The 15,033-nt window shown below is 38.1% G+C and overlaps 1 pseudogene; it reads right to left on the reverse strand.

Annotated features, from left to right (window-relative positions):
• Positions 1–4,807: 4,807 nt before the first annotated feature.
• Positions 4,808–12,344, reverse strand: LOC105732313 (activating signal cointegrator 1-like; annotated as a pseudogene).
• Positions 12,345–15,033: the final 2,689 nt, after the last annotated feature.

The following is a 15,033-nucleotide window of genomic DNA, read 5'->3' on the forward strand; positions in this document are numbered from 1 at the left end:
TAGACAATCCAAAAAATATGTGACCCATATACAAGGGAAAAAAGTGGTCAATAGAGACTAACTCTGAGGGCCACAAAAGTTGAGTTTAATTCATGTTCAATGAATTAAGATAAAATATCACAACAATGATCCAACAAATAGGGAATCTTAGAAAAATGTGTACTATTATTAAAAAAGGAATTTTAGAAATTCTAAAATTGATAATAAAATAACCAAAATGGAAAATGCCTAAGATAGGGTCATCAGCAAATTGAAGATGACAGAAAAAGAATCAATAAGCTTGAAGATCAATTAATAGATATTCGTTCTGAAGAACAGAGAGAAAAATGAATAAAGCCTCAGAGACTGGTTGGTAATGTTGAGTATAACAACATTTAATGGAATTAAAAGCATAGAAGAAAAAGAAAAAGACTGAGAACCCTGCCAGTTCATTGAAGAAATTTAGTTGATCCTAAGAATTAAATGAAAATCCAAAGAACCTAGACTAACCAAATCAATTTTTTTAAAATAACAGAGTTGAAAGACTTATACTAACTAATTTTAATAGTTTCCATAAAGCTACAATAATCAAGATAGTGTGGTATTGGCCTACAAATAGATACATCAATCAATGAAACTAAATAGACAATCAAAAATAAACTCTTACTTCCATATGGCTAATTGATTTTTAATAAAGATACCAACATAATTTAATGTATAAAGTGTAGTCTTTGCAACAAATGGTATTGAAACAGTTGGATGTTCATATGTTTAAGAAAAAGGTAAATGTAAACCGTAGACAAAAATTAACTAAAGGCTGGATGCAGTGGATCACGCCTGTAATCCCAACACTTTGGGAGGCCAAGGCGGGCTAATCACAAAGTCAGGAGTCCAAGACCAGCCTGACCAACATGTTGAAACTCCATCTCTACCAAAAATACAAAAATTAGTTGGGCGTGGTGGTGCATACCTGTAAGCTCAGCTGCTCGGGAGGCTGAGGCAGGAGAATCACTTGAACCCAGGAGGTGGAGGTTGCAGTGAGCCGAGATGGTGCCAATGCACTCCGGCATAGGAATATAGCGACACCCTGTCTCAAAAAAAAAAAAAAAAGTTGATGAAAAATGTAAGAGCTAACACTATAATCTCTGTGATCTTTCATTAGGCAAAGACTTCTTAGATATGATACCAAAAGCATGATCCATAAAAGAAAAATATAAACTGTGACATCAACAACTAAAAACTATTTTTCAAATGACATCATTAAGAAAATAAAAAGACAAGCCACAGATATATGATTTGATTATTTGCAAATCATATATCCTATAAAAGAGTTGTATATATACAGGAAACATAAATAACTCTTCCAACTTAAGATAAGTAGATATTTTAACAAAGAAGATATTCAAGTGACAAATCGGCTCATGAAAAAATGTTCAACATCATTAGTCATTAGAGAAATGCAAATCAAAACCACAATGAAATACACTGCACATCTACCGGAATGGCTATAATCCAACAGACTAATAATATCAAGCATTGATGAGGATGTGGAAAAACAGAAACCCTCATTGATTGCTGATGGTAATGTAAATGGCATAGATGCTTCAGAAAACAGTTTGATAGTTTCTTAGTTAATCACATTTACCATATGCTGATTTAAGTGGGTTGCCCAGAATTCAAGTGTTGGAAATTTGGTCCCCAGTGTGGTAGTGTTGGGAGGTGGGGTCTTTAAGAAGTGATCAGGTCATTAAGAAGGATTAATACCACTCTCAGAGGACTAGGTTAATTCTCCAGGGACTGAGTGAATTTGAGGCACAGGATTAGTAACCACAAGAGCAAGTTATTATAAAGTGAGGCTGCCTCTAGTGTTTTTTCTCATTTACATGTACCCACTTATCTTTCGTCTTCTCCATCATGTTCTGATGCAGCACAAAGCCTTCACCTAAACTTGACCAGATGTGGCCACCCAATTTTGGATTTCCAAGCTTCATAAACATTAACCAAAACAAATCTCTCTTCTTTTTTAAGAAATCACCCAGTCTCACATATTTTGTTATAGCAACAGAAAATAAACCGACACCATATAATCTAGCAATTTTACTTCTAGATACATATCTAAGAGAATAGAAGACATATGTCCATACAAATACTTATCTGTGAAAATTCATAGTGGCACTATTAATAATAGCCAAGAACTGGAAATAATATAAATGTTCATCATTTGGTGAACAGATAAACAAAATCTGGTATATCTATATAATGAAATATTATACAGCAATAAAAATGAATAAACTTTTGATATATCTACAATATGAATAAACTTTAAAAAATTACACCAAGTTAAAGAAGCCATGCATGAAAAATATATAGAATAAGATTTCTCTTATATAAAATTTTTGAAAAAGACAAAACTAGAAAGCAAATATTGATTGCTTGGGGCTTAATTTTGGAGTGGCGATTGATTACAAAAGGAAGCAAGATATTAATAATTTTTTGGTGATAGAAGTACTTTAAAACTGAATTGGTTGGGCAAGGTGGCTCATGCCTATAATCCCAGTACTTTAGGAGGCTGAGGCGGGTGCATCACCTGAGGTCAGGAGTTTGAGACCAGCTTGGCCAATATAGTGAAACCCCACCTCAACTAAAAATACAAAAATTAGCCAGTCATGGTGATAGACGCCTGTAATCCCAGCTGCTTAGGAGGCTGAGACGGGAGAATCACTTGAACCTGGGAGGCAGAGATTGCAGTGAGCTGAGATCATGCCACTGCACTCCAGCCTGGGCAACAGAGTAAGACTCTGTCTCAAAAAAAAAAAAGAAAGAAAGAAAGAAAAGAAAGAAAGAAGGAAGGAAGGAAGAGAAAACAAAACTGAATTGTAGTGATTGTCATACAGTTTATAAAATTCCTAGAAAGCACTAAGCCATACTTAGAGTGAGTAAAACTGTACATACAGTGAGTAAATGATGTATTAAATTGTGTACTTCCATAAAGCTATATATACACAGTTGGCCCTCGAATAACATGGATTTGGATTACATAGGTTCACTAATACAAAAGTTTCCGATAAAAGTTACACTGAGTGTGACTGCTCCTTCTTCCTCCTTTCCCACCTCCTACACCTCTTCTGCCTCTGCCATCCCTGAGACAGCAAGACCAACGCCTCCTCTACCTTCTCTTCCTCAGCCCATTCAACATAAAGACAATGAGAACAAAGACCTTTATTAGCAAATACATTTTCTCTTCCTCATGATTTTCTTACTAACATTTTCTTTTCTCTAACTTACTTGATTGTAAGAAAACAATATATAATACACATAACATACAAATATTTGTTAATGGACTATTCATGTTAATCAGTAAGGCTTCCAATCAACAGTAAGTTATTGGTAGCTAAGTTCTGGTGAAATCAAAAGTTAAACAGATTTTTGACTGCACAGGACCTTGGTGTCCCTAACCCCCACATTGTTCAAGGGTCGTGTGTGTGTGTGTGTGTGTGTGTGTGTGTGTATTCATAGTTTGTTAATGACTTTTAGGTTTTCACATTATCCCAAGGTAAATTTTAGACATTCTATACCCTGCACTTCTAATTCTGTGTCTCAAGCCCCTTCAAAGGCTCATGAAAACAGCTATCACTGTATTCTTTCATTTCTCTACAGCCTGATCCACTTCATCCACTTTAAAGTTGAGGCACCTCCCTTGCATAAGAAAAAGGGGATTCCCCTACTACCTGAATGCCAATTTGAGTATTAATATTTTTTCCTGTATTTCTGATATTTGTAGTATGGTATCATCTTAGCACAGATTTAATAAGGTATTTAAGAAGTTTTACCTAATTTAATCTATAAACAATAACAGGTTTAGTGAGTACCAGAGGTTATATTAAAACTTGGGTCTATCTGACTATATACCTTTTGCACTCAACCAGTGTCTCATACACCACACTCCTCTTCCACTTTTCACATTTTGCCATGATCTCATTGTATTTTCCCATGTCAAAAGAAATATGAGAGAGAAAATGTTTTATATAGAAACCTGCAAGTTTGTAGCCTCAGTAACCTGCAAATAATAGGAAATACTTCTGAACTTTTTTCAAAGAGTTTTTAATAAATAATGTATTCAAAGATTTTGAGCCACTACATAAGTAAGAATCCTACTCCTTAAGAAAAATACAGATTTTGGTAAGAGTTAAAATTCTGAGAGATTCAAGCCTGATGCCAAGCCTTTAGATTTCTACTGCTTCAATTCCAAAAAACTAGTGGATGGCAATTTTAGTGTACCAAACTCCACTGTGCTGTATAGTTTCTTTTCTCCTGAGTCAGAAAGCTGTATTCTGCTTCATTTACCCCTTCTTTGCTCCTTGATGGATCTTAGAATCCAGTTTCCAGATTTTTTTATTTTCTTTAATAGGAAACTCCACAACCATTTCCTGAGGATTTTTGCAGATGAAAACAAGTGGAGAACGTGATTCTTGACTGATGTCTGGAAACTGCTCCTTAAATTGCTTCTGAAACAACCAATTAGGTCCAGACAGCCCAGAAGACAACCTGATGGATAGTCGTTGGGAAATTCCACATCTTTCCCATGAAGAAGATGATATGTAGCCTGGAGTTCTGAGACTTCTTGAAGGCAGAGGGAGGTTTTGGCTACGACTGCTCTCCAAAGTTGTCTTCTGCGGGAGATGTACCAGGATCTGCACTCCATTCTTTTCTAATCCCTCTAAAAAGCTGAGAAACCCAGGGATGATGTATAGAGAGGCATGACACACTGTCAAACCTCCCTGAAAGTCTTAATCCTGCATTCACAAGTGGTACTGAAATGAGTTGAACTCTAGTCCCAATCCTGCTGAATGGGAAGCCTTCTTCTGTGAGGTTGCACCTGTGTGGTCAACCCACTGGGGAGGGGTCTGGTACGTATTGAGATTTATCAGAATTCCCAAAGGCTCTTCAGGAGATATATCAAATGTGGTCAGTGTCTGGTTCAAGGTTTCCTTGGCAAAGGCCTATATTGTCTCATGTATTCTGCTGTGATATTCTGCTAATGGATTTTCTTTTTCTGAGATCCTCCCTGCCTGTAAAGTTCATGGTGACCTTTTTAGAGAGTCGAGAAGCATGTCAAAGTTCTCTCAGCTCCTCTTCTGGCTTCTCATTTGGTTTTCCGCTTAAGTTTGGACAACAACAGGTTAGAATCACTGGTAAAGTAATCTGATCATCACCAATGACTTGGGTGGTTCCTTTGAAAACTAGCCTGGTCCAACTCCAACAGTTTGTCTTTGTGCTTGATAGCCTTCACTAGACCAGACTTAATTTGAAATTCTCGATGACATGGAAAGTCCTTGGCAGAGATGTCCACCTTTCCAGAATTCTCCATCAATGGCATGAGCTTCTTTAGCAGTTTCTGGCTCTCATTTGAGTCATGCTGTAAAATATCCTGTTCTTCATGAGTACATACCAGAGTGACACAGAATAATCAAGGGCTGGAACCCTCTTATTCGCAAACAACAAGCCCACCAATCAGACAGCTATTGATGACCTTGTGCTTCTGGCCCAGGCAATCACAAGGGTGGCAACTGGGGAGCAGACTGCAAGCCTGTTCGTCCCTCTCTTGTGTGTAAATTGACAAACTTTGTCTTCTTCCTCAAAGAGTTGTTGTTCTCTTGTCCCTTGGGCAAATCAAAAGGTGTTTTACCTCTGCAGTTATGTCAGGTTCAGCAAATACAGGAATTTCCTGCCTACTTCTCCCTTTCCTCCTACCCAGCTTTAGCTGGTCCCTTGATTTCTGCCCATCTAAAGTCTGATTTTTTTTGGAAGCACTATGTATGATCTCCTTGCTGACATCCAGACCAAAAGTTTTCCCCAACTGCTAAGTGGACCATTTACACCAGTGGCTCCGTGGATGCTGCCCCAGCCACTGCCATCTTCCCCGGACAGAACCAGCTGGGCTCAACTCTTGTTTTTTGACATAATTGAGTGCTAATAAAGAGTTGTTTTGCTCCAGAGGCCAAATTTTAACCTGAGTGAGTTAACAATTCAAGTTAATTTCCAAACCTCACAAACTAAGCACAACCTCAGTGAGAATTTAAAAAGACTAGGATAATACCTTACTAATTTACATAGTTATAGTATTTTTTCATGTACAAAGGAATTTCTCAGGAAAAATTTTTAATGTTTTATAAGAGTCTTGTGACGTGGATATCATTAGCCTTGTTTTACAGATGTAAGAAAAAAATACATGGAAGTAAATGGTAGATTTGCCTCCCAATTTCAAATTCACTCTTCTTAAATCATCAAATTGATTTAATGTTTATCTTTGACAAGTTGAGTAAATAATAATGGCTCCTTCTCTACTGGAGTATGAAGGAGGTTGAAATATCCCTCTTCTGCACTTCAACTCTAGGTTTTGACAGCAGAGAAGCTGTTTATACTGGAACATCTGGCAAAACCTGTTTGTTGTCTCATATCCACAGTGGTGATCAACAGAGACTCAGTTGTATCTGGTCACTCCATGTAGATTGTGTTTGATCAAATGTTATTATCTTGATGTATCTAACATGGAAATATAGCACAGTTATAAACCCGAGGCTTTTTGGGAATGCTATTTATTTCCAAAAAAAAATTTTAAAGGCAAAAGTTAGCACGTACTATAATTTCTTATTAAAAAACAAACACAGACATGTGTCACTTAATGACAGGGAGCCATTCTAAAAAAATGCATCATTAGGCAATTTCATCATTGTGCCAACATCAGAATGTACTTACACAAACCTAGATAGTATAGCCTACTACACAAGTAAGTATATGGTATAGCCTATTGCTCCAAGGCTCCAATCCTATAAGGCATGTCACTGTACTGAATACTGAATCCTGTAGGCAACTGTAATGCAATGGAAATACTTGTGTATCTAAACATATATAAACATAAAATGGTAGAGTAAAAAGACAGTATTATAATCTTATGAGACCACTGTCATATATTCAGTCTTTGTGACCAAAATGTCATTATACAGTGAATGACTGCACAAGTCAACTCTTTCCCTTGAGAAGAATCCTCAGAAAAGGTAATTATCTCCACTTGCTATTGGGCTAATTATTTGTTTGTTTATTCTAATACTCTGGTCTTCTTTAGACACTGCCTATCAATATTTGAGTATTTCATAAATATATACAATTTTATATCCTTTTTCCAGTTGTATGGCCAGTTTGTGCCTTACATAGACCTGTAAAATCCATTATTTCATTTCATCCTTTCAAAAAGAATGGCTCTGATAGAATGCAGTCACTGAGATAGGCTTTCCTCTTAGATTAGGAAACTCAGGGTCAGGAAATTAGTTATTTGCTCAAGTGCTTATATTTCTCAGAAGAGGCATAGATTAGTGACGTCTTCACTTGACAGTTATAATTAAGGAATGATGTATTACTTAAGCTAGCAAATGATTATTCTATAAAATAAAAATCAAAGCAGGACATTGAATAATGAAGTTGAAAACCAGTTTGCCTTGCCTTAGACATTATTTTAATTACTTGTTTCACTTATTTATTATTATTATTAATAGCTCTATTATTTGAGAGACTGAAATGTGCCAAATATTTTACTATACATTTTACATATATTATCTCACATGATTTTATCCTTCCTATGAAAGAGTATGAAGATATCATTATCCACATTTTAAATATGAGTTACCTAAGATTTAGCAGGGAGCTTGTTCAAAATCACATGACCAATAAAATAATAAAATCAGGATTTCAAGTGTTTTGGATTCTGAAGAAATTACTTCAGCTAGTAAGCAATAATATATCAAACACCAGAGTTTAAAACACCACACACCTATGTGCACCATCCACATACTCCTTTTTTTTTTTTTTTTTTTGAGACGGAGTTTCACACCTGTTGCCTAGGCTGGAGTGCAGTGGCGCAATCTCAGCTCACCACAACCTCCACCTCCTGGGTTCAAGTGATTCTCCTGTCTCAGACTCCTGAGTAGCTGGGATTACAGGCATCCGCCACCACGCCCAGCTAATTTTGTATTTTTAACTAGAGATGAGGTTTTTCCATGTTGGTCAGGCTGGTCTCAAACTCTCAACTTCAGGTGATCCAACCTCCTTGGCCTCCCAAAGTGCTGGGATTACATGTGTGAGCCACCACTCCCAGCCACACCATCCACATACTCTTGTGCACATATATGCACACACATCTAAACAACATATAAATGTCAATTGTTTGGTATGTGAAATGCCTTTTTTTTCTTGATGTTTTATTCCCCAAACAGGCATAGCTGCTTTCAAATTATAATGGCTTCACTCTAGGAAAGCCATGATACAAGGGACTGAGAAGACTCTAAAGGAGTTATTTCATTCCATAGGGACCATATTATGCATGTTATGAATGTTTAAGATAGAGTGCACAGTCTGTCATGTCAACTCTCATCTACTTCAATGACAGATTATTTTTCTTCCAGCACTAGTGGTTTGAATATATCAGCTACCAAAAAAGAGGACATTTTTCTTGGAGTTCAAACACACACACAAAAATCATGATGGAACCACAAAACAATTCAAATAGCATTAAAACTCTGACTTAAACCCACAAAAGCAAAGAAATGTAACATTGAGCCAAACAATTCAACAAGCATCAAAGTCCTTAATTCACCCTGGATAGACAGTAGTAGCTACATACAACACACACACACAAACTTACATTTGTTGAGTATTATTTTGTGCAGGATACTATGCTAAATGTTATACATGAATTATCTCATTTACTCTTCACCATAAGCTTGTGAGATAACAATGATGATTACTACCTTTTTTAGTATGAGAAAATTCAGGCTCAAAAAGATAACATTAACTTGTTCAAGGGCACTCAGCTAGAAACAGACAGAGCTGGGGTTCCAACATAGGCTTCAGAAACTAAGCTCATAACTTCTATGTCTATGTACATATATAACATATTTGCATTAAAGCAGCAAAACCAAATTTTAGCACTAGGGAAATTCAAATTTGCATGAGGCAAACATCAAAATGTCCAGAAGCCAATTTGTATGACAAAATATTCAAAAGGTGATATTCATTCATGAAACACATTCAGGCTTCTAAAAAATCTTTGCTAGACTCTCACTTCACTAGACTGTGACTTCAAATAACATTTGTCTATTTTTGCTTGAGGCTCTTGCTGAGATTAAAACAGTGGGGGGGGGTGGAATGTTTTAAAAGGTTAAAGGAAGTATATTTTCTAGTATACTTTAACCTTTTTTAAAATGGAAAGCCATATTTGATCCATTTGTGTCCTAGATTTATGTTGGCAAACAGCTCTTGTCACTTGAGCCAACTCTAACCAACCCATGCACCTTGAAATGAATCCTGAGATCATGCCCAGAGAGCAGTGATTGATTAGCATTGTCTGTCATGGCAGGGGCGTGGCAGCATGCATGACCGGTATTTGACAACCCTGCCCTAGACAAACAAATCCACCCCTCCGGAAATATACTCCAAAGAAGTCTGTGTCTACAAGCTGGCAAAGTAGAAGGGAGGGAGGGAGGAAAGAGGAAAGAAAAGGAGAGAGGAAGGAAAAGGCGGGAGGGAAGAAGAGAAAAAGGAAGGAAGGGAGAGACGTAGAAAAGAGGGAAGGAAGGTAGGTAGGAGGAAGGAAGGAGGGAGGGAGGTGGGGAGAGGAAAAGAAGGAAGGAAGACTTAGGACAACTATCTTAATAATTGGTTAAAGGGCAGAGGAGTACATTTTGATCTGAACTGTCCAAACTGATTAATTCCATGGATAAAACTGACTTGGTATTGGTTGAACTTTGCACATATTTTGTTTTTGTATCACCTATCCATCAAATGTCTCCTTACTATCCCACATAAGCAGCACACCCACCCTTGTCACCATAACAGGACTCAACTATTTCCCTGTCTATATTTCTCTTCTCCTTTCCCTCTCTGTTGCTACAGTTCCTTAGTTCAAATCATGCCTCCTTGATGAATCCTGCCACAGGTGGCCTAGGGCAAAATCTTAAAGGTTGTCTCTCAAGTGACCCCAGAAGGGCTTCATTGTGGTGATTTTACCACAATCCCCAGGGAGTCCTTAAAGCTCTACAGATGAGGACACCGAAGGTCACCTAGCTGGTTAGTGACAAAACCAACTATTTAAACTCAACTTTTCCACATTTCAGATGTGTCAGACTATCACCTCCTAATCTGCCCACTATAATCCTTTTCTAGCAACTAGAATACTGGGTTTTATTCTCTAACCCAAACCTTTACTGACTCTTTCTCTTTATTCACTGGCCTTTTCATTTGAATAGACTTTCTTCCCAGTAAGCCTGGGAAAGCTCCGTGGGCTGAATTCTTGGAGGAGCAGTGTGAGTTGGGGGAAGAAAACAAGGTTAGCCATCAGAAGATTGGGCCGCCAGTTCTGGCTGTGCCACGTGCTAGCCAGGTAACCCCAGTTAATTCATCTCTCTAAAACTGAGTTTCCTCATCCATAAAATGGGGTGAATAATTACCTCTTCTATTGCCCAGAGTTGTTCTAAGGACTAGTAAGATGTTGTGTTTGCAAGCAGTTCGTAATTTATTAAATACTACATGCCTTGAGGCACTCTTACATTCCCTTTATGCCCTGCTCATCCTTAGCTTCACGAAAGGGGCAGATCTGGCCTCCTGGACTTTTGTACTTCAGCCTCGAAATGCTATTCCCACACATTACCCCTGAACAGACTGGGCTTTCCCTCAGGATCCCATTCCCAATTCCTCACGCCACAAAACTCTGCACAATATCAACATGACCATTGACATAATATTGGTGAGGCATTTATTTTGTTTTCTAGCCTTTGTCAGTGTTGACACTCCTAAAGAAGAAGGATTGTTTTAATACTGACTTAATACTGTGTGGCATATGATGAAACAGCACTGCTGCCGTTTCTAACTTTATTCTGAAGAAAATATAGTCCCCTACCTGCCAACATCTGAAAGCTATAAATAGTGAGAAAAATAGAGAAGCCTAAAAAGTCCGTTGAAATGTATTGGATTTGGAGAGTTTCTTGGATGGCCAGAGTGGAAAAATATTTTGCTAAAAAATAGGGAGTGTTGCTCTGACTGGCATACAGGCAGACAGTTTAGTTCGTATTTACCCAGCCTGTGGCAAGGGAACACTCGGCTGTTTATTTCAGTGGAGGGGATGTTGGTAGACGCTGTTTGTCTAGTCAGAAATGCCCTTTGAGACTGCAAGGCTACCTGTGACCAGTTTTCAACTAAATTTATCTTTGGACTTTGTGTAAGTAATCCAGCCTTCACCAAATCCATTTGGTCTTCTACATAACCATGTCACAGAATCCTTACCAAAAATCTCCCAGCTTTGGCCCACAATGATGGCTTCTGATTATTCAGCCAATGCTGAATATGAGACTGAAATGTGAACTCTGGATAAGTAGATTGAGCTTTGTTTCATGTAGGAAATAGCTATCACTTATTAAATAAAATAGACTGATATTTAACCAGTCATTTTCAAACCTCTTCGCCTCTTGCTCCACAGTAGAATAAATAACATATACTATTATTGACCATTGATTGTTGTAACTAGCTTTATTTCATGAAAGCAGTTTATGCTTTACTTTATTTCTTGCTTGAAAGTGCAGCTAAGGTTTTTAATAACTACTTTCACGGCCTGACACTGACATGGTGAACACTTGAAAAATGTATTATTTTTCACTCTCAAGCACTACAAGTGTGTGTTCTTTTGACAAAATACAATAGTTTAAAGACAGAATGGCTGTAATAAAGGGCAAAAATGTGTTTCCCAAATTGTGATTAAATAGCAATTACTCTTTGTTAACCAATTTATTTATTTTCCTTGGCATTCATTTTCATGTGTAATCCCACAGTGGTTTTGGCCATTATTATCAAGCTGTTTGGATTGAAAGATAGTTCTTTTGAGGCTGGCAAAATACTGAGGCCAAGACTCTATCTCCATGACAGTTCACAAATATTTGACTAGGGTAAAAATCAGACATAAAGATTTGTGAAGCAGGGCCATGATTTGTTTGTTTTTTTTTTTTTAACTCATTGTTTTGCTTGTATTTCCCTGTTTATCTTCACATCCTTGTTTCTGCATCATTAACTTTTCAATTTTCTCAAAAACTCCATGAACAGTTATTATTACCCCATTTTATAGATGATGGAATTCTACAGGGGAAATAAGATTCTAGCACAATAAGTTGCATGGCAAGGATTTACCCCGACACCCACCCATGTGTCTGACTCCCATGCCCGGGCTCTTTCTGCAGGGCCTCAGAGTCTCCCAAGGGCAGGAATCTGCAGCCCAAGCTTCCTGTCAAGTTGACAAATGTGTTAAATTCAAAGATAAAAGCCTCCATGTTAGGCTGTCAAGGGGTCAGTTCGCCTGAGCCTTAACATCCTCCTTAGCTCTATTCCCATACAGAGGTTCTTCTTGAGCTCGTTGCTGCAGCAACAGAATTCAAGTGTGGGGGGAGCCACAACTACAAAGATTTTGACAGTGGGGCTAAAGCATATGCAGAGTGGGCCCTGCTTCTGCAAGCCCCAGGGAGTTCAGTGTAACTTACATGTGGTAGACCACACCAGAGTATCAAGGCATCCTAATTAAGAGCTACTGCCTCATGGAGAATGTGCAGAGAAACTACTCCTTGGGATTAATCCATGTAGAAGAATTGGCAATTCCACACAAAAGGGAAAAGGTACACTTCAAATAAAAGAAATGTGGGGAACCCAGGATGAGAACAGCCCTAAATCAGATGCTTTTATTTTCAATTTGCTGTCAATTTGTCTCCTATTACTTTTCTACTGAAAGCCTCATAGTATATGTTTCAGTATTAAAAAAGAATAATCTTGAAACACTTAAGATTGTTTTCTCTAGACACTCATCATTGGAAGTTTTAAAATTATAAACTAATATCTCTTCAGCTACATTGAAAACAATAGGGAGAGAGATCCAAGATGGCCGACGACTAGCAGCTCAGGATTGTAGCTCCCAGTGAAAGTGCAGAGAACAAGAGGATGCCACACTTCCAGACGAATTTTTGTTGCTCACGAACCAGGAGATTCTCAGCGGAGGAGCCCCACGGGTCACCAGCACGACTCTTGTGGCCGGTGAGGCAGTTTTGCTGGCACCCCGGCGCAGCGGTTCCAGGTGCAGAGTAAAAGGGACTGGGTCCCCTTTTGGTCGACGTTTGGAACTCCAGGAAGGCAGAGTCACCTATTCAGCTGATTGAAAAAGGGACTCAAGAAGGAAGCCAGACCGGAGATTCCCTGGCAGAAAAGCACCATGAATCTTAACGCCACTGTTTTAGCCGGCGTAGTGGGTTGCTCAGATTCCGGCGCTGGGAATCAACAAGTTGGACGCCCACTCAGAGACCTAATTTGAAAGTCAGTAATTACAAAGACGACAGGTGGGTAAATTTACAATGACGGGAAGAAACCAGCGTAAAAAGACTGAGAATACACAAAATCAGAATGCCTCTCCCTCTATAGGGGATCACAGTTCCTCATCAACAAGGGATCAAGGCCTGATGGAGAATGAGTGCGTTCCAATAACAGAATTAGGCTTCAGAAGGTGGATAATAAGAAACTTCTGTGAGTTAAAAGAACATGTTCTAGCCCAATGTAAAGAAACTAAGAACCTTGAAAAAAGGTTTGATGAAATCCTAAAGAGAATAGACAATTTAGAGAGGAATATAAGTGAATTAATAGAACTGAAGAATACCATACGAGAACTCTGCGAAGTATGCACAGGTTTTAACAGTCGAATTGATCAAGCAGAAGAAAGGATATCAGAAGTCGAAGACCAACTTAATGAAATGAAGTGAGAAGACAAGATTAGAAAAGAAAGAGTAAAAAGGAATGAGCAAAGTCTCCAAGAAATATGGGACTATGTGAAAAGACCTAATTTACATTTGATAGGTGTACCTGAATGTCATGAAGAGAATGAATCCAGGCTGGAAAATATTTTTCAGGATATTATTCAGGAAAACTTTCCTAACCTAGTAAGGCAGGACAATACTCAACTTCAGGTAATACAGACACCACACAGATATTCCTCAAGTAGAGCAACCCCAAGACACATAATTGTTAGATTCACCAGAGTTGAAATAAAGGAGAAAATCCTAAGGGCAGCTAGAGAGAAAGGTCAGATTACCCATAGGGGAAGCCTATCAGACTCACAGCAGATCTCTCAGCAGAAACCTTACAAACTAGAAGAGAGTGGGGGTCAATACTCAATATCCTCAAAGAAAAGAATTTTCAACCCAGAATCTCATATCCAGTCAAACTAAGCTTCATAAATGAAGGAAAAATAAAATTTTTCACGAACAAGCAAGCACTCAGAGATTTCATCACCACCAGGCCTGCTTTACAAGAGCTTCTGAAAGAAGCACTATACACAGAAAGGAACAACCAGTATCAGTCATCCCAAAAACTTACCAAAAGGTAAAGAGTATCTCCATAATGAAGAATCTATATCGACTAATGGGAAAAATAGCCAGCTAGCATTAAATGACAATACTAAACTCACAAATATCAATATTAATCCTAAATTTAAATGGATTAAATGCCCCGATCAAAGACACAGACAGGCAAATTGAATAAAAAGTCAAAACCCATCGGTACGCTGTATCCAGATCCATCTCATAAGCAAAGACACACTAAGACTCAAAACAAAGGGTTGATGGAAGACTTACCAATCAAACAGAGAGCAAAAAAAAAAAAAAAAATCAGGAGTTGTAACTTCCGTCTCTGACAAAATAGACTTTAATAGTAACAAAGACTAAAAGAAACAAAGAAGGACATTACATAATGGTAAAAGGATCAATGCAACAACAGGAGTCAATGATCATAAATATATATGCACCCAATATAGGAACACCCAGATACATACGACAAATTCTTTTTTTTTTTTTTTTTTTGAGACGGAGTTTCGCTCTTGATACCCAGGCTGGAGCGCAATGGCGCGATCTCGGCTCACCGCAATCTCCGCCTCCTGGGTTCAGGCAATTCTCCTGCCTCAGCCTCCTGAGTAGCTGGGATTACAGG

This window comes from Aotus nancymaae, unplaced genomic scaffold (assembly GCF_030222135.1).
Source record: "Aotus nancymaae isolate 86718 unplaced genomic scaffold, 86718_ANA_hifiasm-v0.15.2.pri h1tg000040l, whole genome shotgun sequence".
Lineage (NCBI taxonomy): Eukaryota > Metazoa > Chordata > Mammalia > Primates > Aotidae > Aotus > Aotus nancymaae.